We start from the raw sequence: 11,856 nt of genomic DNA, 5'->3' as shown, positions 1-11,856 counted from the left end.
AGAACGAGGAGCTCAAGAAACAGGTTGAAGAGCTTCAAGGACAATTTGAAGAACTTAAGCTAAATTCTGCTCAGATTCTGACTGCTGGATTCGAAGCCGCTCGGGAGCAATTCGCATGCCTATTCCCTGATCTCGACCTCAGCATGGTGTCGCTAAACAATGAAGTAGTAGATGGAAAGGTCGTTCCCGCCGAAGGCTCAACCAATTCCACCCCATCTGCTTCTTTATAAATTCACCTGTATTTACCTTGTAAAAACTCTTGCACATGTGTTTTGAACAGTTACTCATTTCAATAGCGAAACTTGGATATTTCTTCTGACTTCTTTTGAGCGCTTTTACCTTCTTTGTATGTTTAACTTTCCTGCGTTTAACTTAGCGATTTGGCAAACACGACCTTTGGCGTAACTGCTTCGAGCCGATTCAAACTTAAGCAATAATCGCTTTAAACAACTTGTACCCCTGAGGCACTAACCTGATCATAAGAAAAGTTTCCAAGCAACGAACTGTAACTCAATCATCGGTTCAAACAACGTCTCACTCGACCCGCTTTATCAAACAAGTCTTTCAATCTTCTCGCCGTGTTTGAATTTTTCCAGATCGCCAAAACCTCTTGGTAACACCAGCTTTTCCCAACCTCATGCTTTGGCAGTCATTTCTTTATCTGGGGCAGAAATGCCCTTTGGGATCTTCCTTTACCCCCCCTGAACTTCAGAGCTGAAGACCGGCTGGCTAGGCGTTCTCTTCGAACCTACCTTAGCCACCTTTCAAGCTTCTTCCACCCTCTTCGCCATACCTGAACTCGTTTAAGACGAGAAGGATTTTATCTTGCCTATACCCGCATATAAGCGAGAAGGTCTTTTAACTCGCCTGAACTCGCTCATCGGCGAGAAGGACTTTAAATGGCCTTAACTCGCTCGACGGCGAGAAGGACTTTGTTTGGTGCCTCAACTTGCCCAGGGCGTACATCCCCTCCCCCCTGGATGCACTGAGGACCTTTTCTTTCTCTCGCCTGCACTCGCTCAACGGCGAGGAGGTCTTTATTTGGCCTTGGCTCGCACAACGGCGATAAGGACTTTATCCAGTGCCTCAACTTGCCCAGGGTGTACATCTCCTCCCCCCTGGATGCACTGAGGACCTTTCTCGCCAGCACTCGCTCAACGGCGAGGAGGTCTTTAACTTGCCTCTACGTTGCCCCGGGAGTTACATCTTCTCGCTCCCAGAAACACGGAGGACTTTTCCTCTTTCTCGCCTGCACTCGCTCGACGGCGAGGAGGTCTTTAACTTGCCTCCGATCGCCAGTAAACGATGAGGACTTAAAACTTAACTGGTGCCTCCGATCGCCGAAAAACGATGAGGACTTTAAAAACTTGACTGGTGCCTCTAATCGCCGAAAAACGATGAGGACTTTAAAAACTTAACTGGTGCCTCTAATCGCCGAAAAACGATGAGGACTTTAAAAACTTAACTGGTGCCTCTAATCGCCGAAAAGCGATGAGGACTTTAAAAACTTAACTGGTGCCTCTAATCGCCGAAAAACGATGAGGACTTTAAAAACTTTAGAAAGCACGCGATATACATATTTTCTTGCCTCAAATCATGTACAAATGACAAGGTCTTTCTTCAAACTTTCGAAAATAGCACACATGCAATCTGGAAACACCTTATACTTCGAAAACTCTTCTTTTATTGGGTGGCCTCATTAAAAACCCTCCTTAGGGAAAAAAGAGTGCCCCCTTGAAACTGTTTTAACAGAGACATCGTAATATAACATTTGTGTTTGTCTTTACTTACAAAGCTCTTAGCTATAGTACAACTTCAGGTGGGTGGCGTTCCAGGTACGAGGGATCGCCCCTCCTTCCAGCGTCTCTAAGTGGTAGGCTCCGTTCCCGAGTGCCTCGGTTATTCTGAACGGTCCAGTCCACTTGCGTGATAGTTTATTCTCCATCTCGTACTGGTGGGCCTTCCTCATCACCAGATCGCCTTCTCTAAACTGCCTTGGCATCACCTTAGAATTGTACCTTCGCTCGACCCTTCTTTTCACCGCCTCAGCCTTCAGCCTTGCCTCCTCCCTGACTTCATCCAGCAGATCCAGGTTCAGCCTTCTCTCTTCATTCGAGTCTTCCTCTACGAAGTTCTGGAATCTCGGCGAGCTTTCCTGGATCTCCACCGGAATCATGGCGTCACACCCATAGACCAAGCTAAATGGGGTCTCATGGGTTCCGGACTGCTCGGTGGTGTGGTACGCCCAGACTATACGGGGCACCTCCTCAGCCCAACTTCCCTTGGCTTTCTCAAGCCTTCTCTTCAAACCTCTCAACAACACCCGATTAGCTGATTCCACCTGGCCATTCGTCTGAGGGTGCTCGACGGATGCAAACACTTGCTGAATTCCAACCCCTTCACAAAGCTTTTTCAACAGGTGGCTTGCAAACTGAGTCCCATTATCTGACACCAGGCGCTTAGGCACTCCAAACCGGCACACGATGTTCTTCCATACAAAGCCTTCGATCTTGTGTGCGGTGATCTGGGCCACTGGTTCTGCTTCAATCCACTTGGTGAAGTACTCAATCGCCACTACCAAGTACTTCATCTGCCTGATCGCCAGTGGAAAAGGTCCCAGGATGTCGATTCCCCAAGTATGAAACGGCCAAGGGCTATAGATCGACTTCAACTCCTCGGGAGGTGCCTTATGCGAATCGGCGTGCTGCTGGCACTGTTTACAGCATTGGGCATACTTCTTGCAATCTTCTCTCATGGATGCCCAATAGTAGCCTGCACGGAGAGTCCTCGCGGCCAGAGCTCGACCCCCGACGTGACTTCCACATATTCCTTCGTGGAGCTCTGCCATAATTCTCGTGCACTTCTCGCCGTGTATACATTCCAGGAGTGGGTGAGTGAACCCAAACCTGTACAGATCGCCATCAATCAGTGTATACTTGCTGGAATTTTTCTTTACCTTCCTAGCTTCTGTTGGATCCAGTGGGAGGAGACCATCTGCCAAGCACCGCTTGTACTGTGTTATCCAAGTGTCTGGCTCATGGGTGGCGCAGACCTGCATCACGTCCACCTTCTCTCCTCGACATGCTCTAATTCTCGGCGATCTCAGAGTTTCTTGCGTCAAAGACTTATGGCTTCTCGCTGCTCTCTCCGTCGACTTGCTTATCTGAAGGACCAGGTGATCTGCTACAAATGCCCTCGGCGTCTTCAGAGTTTCTTGAATCACCGTCCTCTGCCTACCCCCCTTGCCCGAACTGGCGAGCTTAGCAAGCAAGTCAGCTCGGGCATTCTGTTCTCGGGGCACATGGACCACTTCAAAAGAGGCAAAGGAACTCTTCAATTCCTGCACATACGCCAAGTAAGCCGCCATTTGTGGATCTTTAGCCTGGAACTCGCCTGTTACTTGCCCTGTGACTAGCAGCGAGTCACTCTTAGCCATCAGCACCCTAGCTCCCATCTCCTTGGCCAGCAGAATCCCGGCGATCAGCGCCTCATACTCTGCTTGATTGTTGCTGGCTTTGAAGGCGAATCTCAACGATTGTTCGATCAGCACGCCGTTGGGTCCTTCCAATATTACTCCAGCACCGCTACCCTGCTGGTTCGATGATCCATCCACCGAGAGTACCCAACGAAAGTCGTCACCTTCAACCCGCGTTGCCTCTGATGAGAGCTCGACTACAAAATCTGCAAAGATTTGCCCCTTGATCGGGCCTCGGGGCTCATATTTAATGTCAAATTCTGACAACTCCACTGCCCACTTCACCATTCTTCCCGCAACGTCAGGTTTCTTTAAGACCTTCTGGATGGGCAGGTCAGTCATCACCAGTATTGTGAAGCTGTGGAAGTAGTGGCGCAACCTCCTCGCCGAAAACACCACAGCCAGCGCAGCCTTCTCAAGGGCCTGATATCTCGTTTCTGGGCCCTGCAACACCTTGCTCACAAAATAGATAGGCTTCTGAGCCTGATCTTGGTCCTGGGCGAGCACCGCACTCACCGCCCTCTCAGTCACAGCGAAATACAATCTGAGAGGGATTCCCGCCAGTGGTTTGCACAGGACCGGCGGGCTCGCCAGATATTCCTTCAGCTTGACGAAGGCTTCCTCGCATTCTTTCGTCCAAGCGAACTTGTTATTGCGCCGCAGACATTGGAAATAGGGATGTCCCTTTTCTCCACTTGCTGACACGAAGCGAGATAGGGCTGCCATCCGACCCGTCAGCTGCTGGACTTCTTTCACTGTAGCCGGGCTTCTCATCGCCAAGATGGCGGCACACTTGTCCGGGTTGGCTTCTATTCCTCTTTCAGTCAAGAGAAAACCCAAAAATTTTCCAGCCTCCACGCCGAAAATGCATTTCTCCGGGTTGAGCTTCAACTTGAACTTGGCGATCGTCGTGAACAATTCTTCCAAGTCTGCAACGTGCTTGCTCTTCTCCTGCAAGGTCACGACCATGTCATCGACGTAAGCTTGCACGTTCCTTCCCAGCATTGGTGCAAGTACTCGATCCATCAGCCTCTGGTACGTGGCCCCCGCGTTCTTCAGCCCAAACGGCATCACCTTATAGCAGTAGCACGACCTCTCCGTCATGAAGGCTGTTTTCTCTTCATCCATGGGATGCATCTTGATCTGATTATAGCCCGAGAAGGCATCCAGGAAACTCAGCAGCTTGCACCCTGCAGCACTATCAACCAGGGCATCAATGCTTGGTAAAGGATACGAATCCTTTGGGCAAGCCTTATTCAGATCGGTGAAATCGACGCACATGCGCCATTTTCCGTTGCTCTTCTTCACCAGTACGACGTTCGCCAACCATTCAGGGTACTGGACTTCCCTGATGTGGCCTGCAGCGAGGAGTTTCTGGGTCTCGTCCTTTATCGCCTACCTCCTCTCTTCATTAAATTTCCTCCTTATTTGTCGCACCGGTCTCACCATGTTGTCCATCGCCAGATGATGGCACAAGAAGTCGGGATCGATCCCGGGCATGTCCGAAGCGGACCAGGCAAACGCGTCCAGATGCCGTTCAATCACCTTGGCGATCTGGTCCTGGAGATCGACCTCCAGAGATCTTCCGAGCTTGAAAACTTTCCCCCCGATCTCCTTCTCGAGCCACTGCTCGACGGGTTTGGGCCTGGATTCTCTGGCGATCACCGCCTTGGCGATTCCCAGTTCCCTTGCTTCTTCAGGGCGATTCCGCGCCTCTTCTTCCTCCAGGCCAGCATTCCTCTCCCCCAGCTCAGCATCTACCATCTCTACATCCCTCCCGGCGGCCTCCTCTGTTACCGGTGGTCTGGGCTTCACACCGGGAGGCGGGGTGGTCATTACATAGCTCACGGACCTTTTGTTTTTCAGGCTATTCTCATAGCACCTTTTCGCTTCCTTCTGGTCCGACTTGATCGTGATCACCACCCCTTCCATGGACGGCAGCTTCACCTTCATGTGCCTAGTCGATGGAATGGCGCCTATCCTGTTAAGAGTGGGCCTTCCCAACAGGATGTTATATGCTGAAGGGGCGTTTACGATGAGGTACTTGATTTTCTCCGTCCTCGACCCAGCCTCATCTGTAAACGTGGTTCTCAGCTCAATGTACCCCCTGACCTCTACCTGATCACCAGCGAATCCATATAAGCACCCTCCATAGGGCCTTAGCTGGTCAAGGGGCAATTCCAGCTGCGTGAAAGTCGGCCAGAACATTACGTCTGCCGAGCTTCCTTGGTCCACCAGAACTCTATGGACCTTCCTTCCCGCCGTGATCAATGAAATAACAATGGGATCGTTGTCATGAGGCACAACGTCCCGAAGATCCTGCTTGGTGAACGTAATGTCCACTTCCGGCGAGTGATCTTCAAACATGTCCACTGACATCACCGATCGCGCGTACTTTTTCCTCTGCGATGCGGTGCATCCACCACCTGAGAAACCCCCTGCAATGGTGTGGATCTCCCCATGGATAGGCATCTCGTGTTGCTGGGCTTCTCCACCTGCCGGCTGGGAACTCGACGCTCCTCCGGTCCTTCTGTCCAGCAGATAGTCGTTTAGGAACCCGCTCTTAACCAGATCATCGAGCTGGTATCCTAAAGACAAACACGAGTCCAGGTTGTGGCCAAAGCACTGGTGGAACTCGCACCAAACGTATGGCTTTGACCCCAGCACCTTGTCGCCCACCTTCTCGGGCGCCTTCAACCTAGCAGATATGTTAGGGATAGCGATCAGGTCCGCTAGTCCCATGACGAATTTGTGCTTAGGCGGGCGATTGTATTCCCGGCGTGCTGGTTGTTGGCGTGCTGGCGGTTGGCGCGCTTGACTTCTTCCCTTATTTCTCCTATCGTAAGGATAGCGAGTCCTTTGGTCCTTTCTGGCCGCCGCCGCCGTTTCCAGCACCCTCTGTGGCTGGATCCTGGTCTGGGCGCGTGGCCTGGCGGGAGCCACGCTGCCTCTCTTCTCGGCGACTTCGCTCTCGTCGGCGATGTGGGCCACTGCAAGTCGCCTGACTTCAGCAAACGTCGCTGGATGAGCCCTGATCAAGGCCTCGCAGAATGGCCCTGGCTGCACGCCCTTCTTGAAGGCATAGACCAGCATTTCTTCATCCTTGGCCGGCGATCTGACCATCTGTGCTCCGAAGCGATTGAGGTAGTCTCTGAGGGACTCCCCATGGTACTGCCTTATATCAAACAGATCATAGGACACCCTGGGCGGTGCCTTGTTCACAATATACTGCTCGACAAAGATTTTCGAGAATTGTTGAAAATTAGTTATGTGGCCATTAGGCAGGCTCACAAACCACTCCATCGCCGTTCCCTGGAGCGTGCTCACGAACATCTTACAATAGACGGCGTCCGACCCTCCTGACAGCATCATCTGTGTGTGGAACGTGGTCAGATGAGCCTCTGGATCCTCCACGCCAGTAAAAACAGCTTTAACCGGGACCACGCTCGTGGGAATTGGCGTGTCGGTAATCGCCTGAATGAAAGGCATTGGGAAAACACGAGGCGGTGTCGACGGTGCCACCTCTTCAGCAGAAGAACGAACCTGCTGCTCCTGAAGAGCTCGACGTAGCTCCTCAGCTACCTTGCTGAGCTCCTCGTTCCTGGCGCGAGAGGCGACCAGGTCTTCATGTATCCTTGCCTGCTCGACGCGCGAGGCTTCTACAGTGGCCTGCAATGAGCGCATCATTTCTGCCATCTGCGCCATGGTCATGGCGGCGTCGCCTTCAGCTGCGACGGGAGCCACGGGACTGGAACGATTGCTTCTCATCTTTCTCATTAACTTCAGCGAACCACAGAAATACAGCAAACAACACTTCAACCACGAACGAATCAGCGATCGATCGGAGAAGACTCAAGAAACCGTGCAAGAACCCAAGAACACCGCAAACCTTTGCAGAAAACCACCAAAGAACTCGAACTTCCACCAGACAGATTGCGCGCAAGCAACAAAAGACCTCACTCCACCGATTGAAAGCCAAGCAAACGGTACAAAACACAAACTCACCGAACAAAACTCAAAGAAACTGCAAACGACGGTTGCACCAGCACACAACCGCGCGGAAAACCTCGAAAACTTCCACGAACTCACGTTGTGGATGGGAGCACGTTTTACACGGCCCCACGGTGGGCGCCTAATGATCCTGCCTGTTGACCGGAGCACTGGAGAATGCCTCGTCAAAGGATCGACGTGCGCGCCGCTTCTCACTTCCGTTCCTCCTCTGGATCTATCTCAAGAACCTGCAAAGAAACAACACGGCGCCGTTGCGGCCGATCGCACTCCGACGCTCAAGTCAGTGACGGTATCACCAAATACTAAGAACTGGAACCGTGAAAACTCTCTCTCACAAACAGCTCTGTCACTCGCAAGCGTAAAGTGTATGAACTGAACGTGCGTACCTTAGAAAATCTGTTAGGAACTCTTATATACCTGGTGGTTTTCTCTCTCCTGGCAGTTACAGACTTGGACACGTGGCTCGTATCCAACTGTACACGTGCCATCATCCGGAGGCTCCCTGACTTGGCGCTGTTTCTACTCTCATTTTGGCTAAGTTACCTATGCATGGTACTGCCCAGTGCATAGCTAACTCAGGAGTGCGATCTCTACTGAAACTGGCGAGGTAGGGCCTTCATACACCTTCCCTGTGGTCTCGCCGGCCGCCTTCATAATCTGCTTCTCCTTCACCTTCGGCGATGTGCTTGTTCTGGCGATCTCCGACTGCCTGGTCGCCTGAGTCTGCGTCTGGCGACTTCATCCCCAACCTGGCGATCGCCTATTCTGGTAAGCTGGAGATCGGAACACGCCAACTTAACAATCGGCGACTACACGTGCCTCCCGACTTCCTTCCCAACTGCCAACCTGGCGCCTTGTCAACACGCCTACACTGTAGCAGGGTGCCACGTCATCGCACCTGACCACCAGGGCGGTACATCTATCACAAGGGTCCTCCCGTGGACTCTTGGAACTCTTTAAAGGATCATATGTGCGCTAGGTTTGTGCCCCCACATTTTAGGAAAAACCTCATGTTGAGACTCCAACGGTTTCAACAAGGCACGCTAAATGTGGATGAATATTATAAGGAGCTTGAGACGCTTGTGCTTAAAATTGAATTAGAAGAAAGTGAAGAAGCCATGGTTGCTAGGTTTGTAAGTGGTCTTAGGAAGGATATTCAAGACATTGTTGAGTTACAAGAGTATTCATCATTGGGCTCTTTAGTTCATCTTGCAATGAAGGTGGAAGCCCAACTTGCTAAGAAAAACTCTTTTAAAAATGCTTCCAATGATGGATACTACTCCAAGTCTTGGAGAAACAAAACTTCTTTTTCTAAGCATCCTTCCAAAGATTCTTCTTTCAAACCCAAGGAATCTAAGCCATCAACTTCTAGACCTAAGTCTCCCACTAGAACATCTAATACTAAATGCTTTAAATGTATGGGTTATGGTCATATTGCTGCAAATTGTCCTTCCAAACGAAGTATGTACATGCATGAGGGCATTGTAGTTAGTGAGCATGATTCGGATTCTCCTAAGCATTCATTGCATTCTCATGCATCTAGTGAGGAAGAGAGCGAATGTCCACTTGAAGGGGACTTGTTAGTAGTGAGAAGACTTCTTGGACAAGTTTCACAACCTTTTGATGAAAGTCAAAGGGAAAATATTTTCCATACAAGATGTCTTATTCAAAACAACATTTGTTCCTTAATAGTGGATGGGGGTAGTTGTGCAAATGTGGCTAGTACAAGAGTAGTAGATAAGCTTGGATTGCCTACTATCTCTCATACAAAGCCCTACAAATTACAATGGCTTAGTGAAGTAGGAGAAATAATTGTTAATAAACAAGTCCTCATCCATTTCTCCATTGGAAAATACAAAGATGAGGTATTATGTGATGTTGTGCCCATGGAAGCCACTCATGTTCTTTTGGGAAGGCCTTGGCTATTTGATAGAAAAGTTTTACATGATGGCTTTACCAACAAACTATCTTTTGAATTCCATGGTCACAAGGTTACTTTAAAATCTCTCTCTCCAAGAGAAGTTCATGAGGACCAAGTTATTATGAAGAAAAAGAGGGAGAGTGAAAAAGATAAAAAAAGATAAAAAAGATAAGAGTTCTAAGCCTACACTCCTTGTGTCTAGGCGTGACATTGAAAGGGAAATAGTGGCTCATCATCCTCTTTTCTTAGCCATCCCTAGAACTCTTAGAGTAGAATCACTTGTTGATAGTCCTCATTGCTTGGAAAATTTGGTAGAAGAGTTCCAAGATGTGTTTCAAGATCCTCCAAATGGACTTCCACCTTTGTACCGCCCTGGTGGTCGGGTGCGATGACGTGGCACCCTGCTACAGTGTGGGCGTGTTGACAAGGCGCCAGGTTGGCAGTTGGGAAGGAAGTCGGGAGGCACGTGTAGTCGCCGATTGTTAAGTTGGCGTGTTCCGATCTCCAGCTTACCAGAATAGGCGATCGCCAGGTTGGGGATGAAGTCGCCAGATGCAGACTCAGGCGACCAGGCAGTCAGAGATCGCCAGAACAAGCACATCGCCGAAGATGAAGGAGAAGCAGATTATGAAGGCGGCCGGCGAGACCACAGGGAAGGTGTATGAAGGCCCTACCTCGCCAGTTTCAGTAGAGATCGCACTCCTGAGTTAGCTATGCACTGGGCAGTACCATGCATAGGTAACTTAGCCAAAATGAGAATAGAAGCGGCGCCAAGTCAGGGAGCCTCCAGATGATGGCACGTGTACAGTTGGATACGAGCCACGTGTCCGAGTCTATAACTGCCAGGAGAGAGAAAACCACCAGGTATATAAGAGTTCTTAACAGATTCTCTAAGGTACGCACGTTCAGTTCATACACTCTACGCTTGCGAGTGACAGAGCTGTTTGTGAGAGCGAGTTTGCACGGTTCCAGTTCTTAGTATTTGATGATACCGTCACTGACTTGAGCGTCGGAGTGCGATCGGCCGCAGCGGCGCCGTGTCGTTTCTTTGCAGGTTCTTGAGATAGATCCAGAGGAGGAACGGAAGTGAGAAGCGGCGCGCACGTCGATCCTTTGACGAGGCATTCTCCAGCGCTCCGGTCAACAGGCAGGATCATCAGGCGCCCACCGTGGGGCCGTGTAAAACGTGCTCCCATCCACAGCGTGAGTTCGTGGAAGTTTTCGAGGTTTTCTGCGCTGTTGTGTGCTGGTGCAACCGTCGTTTGCAGTTTCTTTGAGTTTTGTTCGATGAGTTTGTGTTTTGTACCGTTTGCTTGGCTTTCAATCGGTGGAGTGAGGTCTTTTGTTGCTTGCGCGCAATCTGTCTGGTGGAAGTTCGAGTTCTTTGGTGGTTTTCTGCGAAGGTTTGCGGCGTTCTTGGGTTCTTGCACGGTTTCTTGAGTCTTCTCCGATCGATCGCTGATTCGTTCGTGGTTGAAGTGTTGTTTGCTGTATTTCTGTGGTTCGCTGAAGTTAATGAGAAAGATGAGAAGCAATCGTTCCAGTCCCGTGGCTCCCGTCGCAGCTGAAGGCGACGCCGCCATGACCATGGCGCAGATGGCAGAAATGATGCGCTCATTGCAAGCCACTGTAGAAGCCTCGTGCGTCGAGCAGGCAAGGATACATGAAGACCTGGTCACCTCTCGCGCCAGGAACGAGGAGCTCAGCAAGGTAGCTGAGGAGCTGCGTCGAGCTCTTCAAGAGCAGCAGGTTCGCTCTTCTGCTGAAGAGGTGGCACCGTCGACGCCGCCTCGTGTTTTCCCAATGCCTTTCATTCAGGCGATTACCGACACGCCAATTCCCACGAGCGTGGTCCCGGTTAAAGCTGTTTTTACTGGCGTGGAGGATCCAGAGGCTCATCTGACCACGTTCCACACACAGATGATGCTGTCAGGAGGGTCGGACGCCGTCTATTGTAAGATGTTCGTGAGCACGCTCTAGGGAACGGCGATGGAGTGGTTTGTGAGCCTGCCTAATGGCCACATAACTAATTTTCAACAATTCTCGAAAATCTTTGTCGAGCAGTATATTGTGAACAAGGCACCGCCCAGGGTGTCCTACGATCTGTTTAATATAAGGCAGTACCATGGGGAGTCCCTCAGAGACTACCTCAATCGCTTCGGAGCGCAGATGGTCAGATCGCCGGCCAAGGATGAAGAAATGCTGGTCTATGCCTTCAAGAAGGGCGTGCAGCCAGGGCCATTCTGCGAAGCCTTGATCAGGGCTCATCCAGCGACGTTTGCTGAAGTCAGGCGACTTGCGGTGGCCCACATCGCCGACGAGAGTGAAGTCGCCGAGAAGAGAGGCAGCGTGGCTCCCGCCAGGCCACGCGCCCAGACCAGGATTCAGCCACAGAGGGTGCTGGAAACGGCAGCGGCGGCCAAAAAAGACCAAAGGACTCGCTATCCTT

This window comes from Phaseolus vulgaris, chromosome 10 (genome assembly GCF_051622355.1).
Source record: "Phaseolus vulgaris cultivar YP4 chromosome 10, ASM5162235v1, whole genome shotgun sequence".
NCBI classification, from domain to species: Eukaryota; Viridiplantae; Streptophyta; class Magnoliopsida; order Fabales; family Fabaceae; genus Phaseolus; species Phaseolus vulgaris.
The sequence above is the reverse complement of the archived record's forward strand: the minus strand, read 5'-3'. Positions refer to the sequence as shown.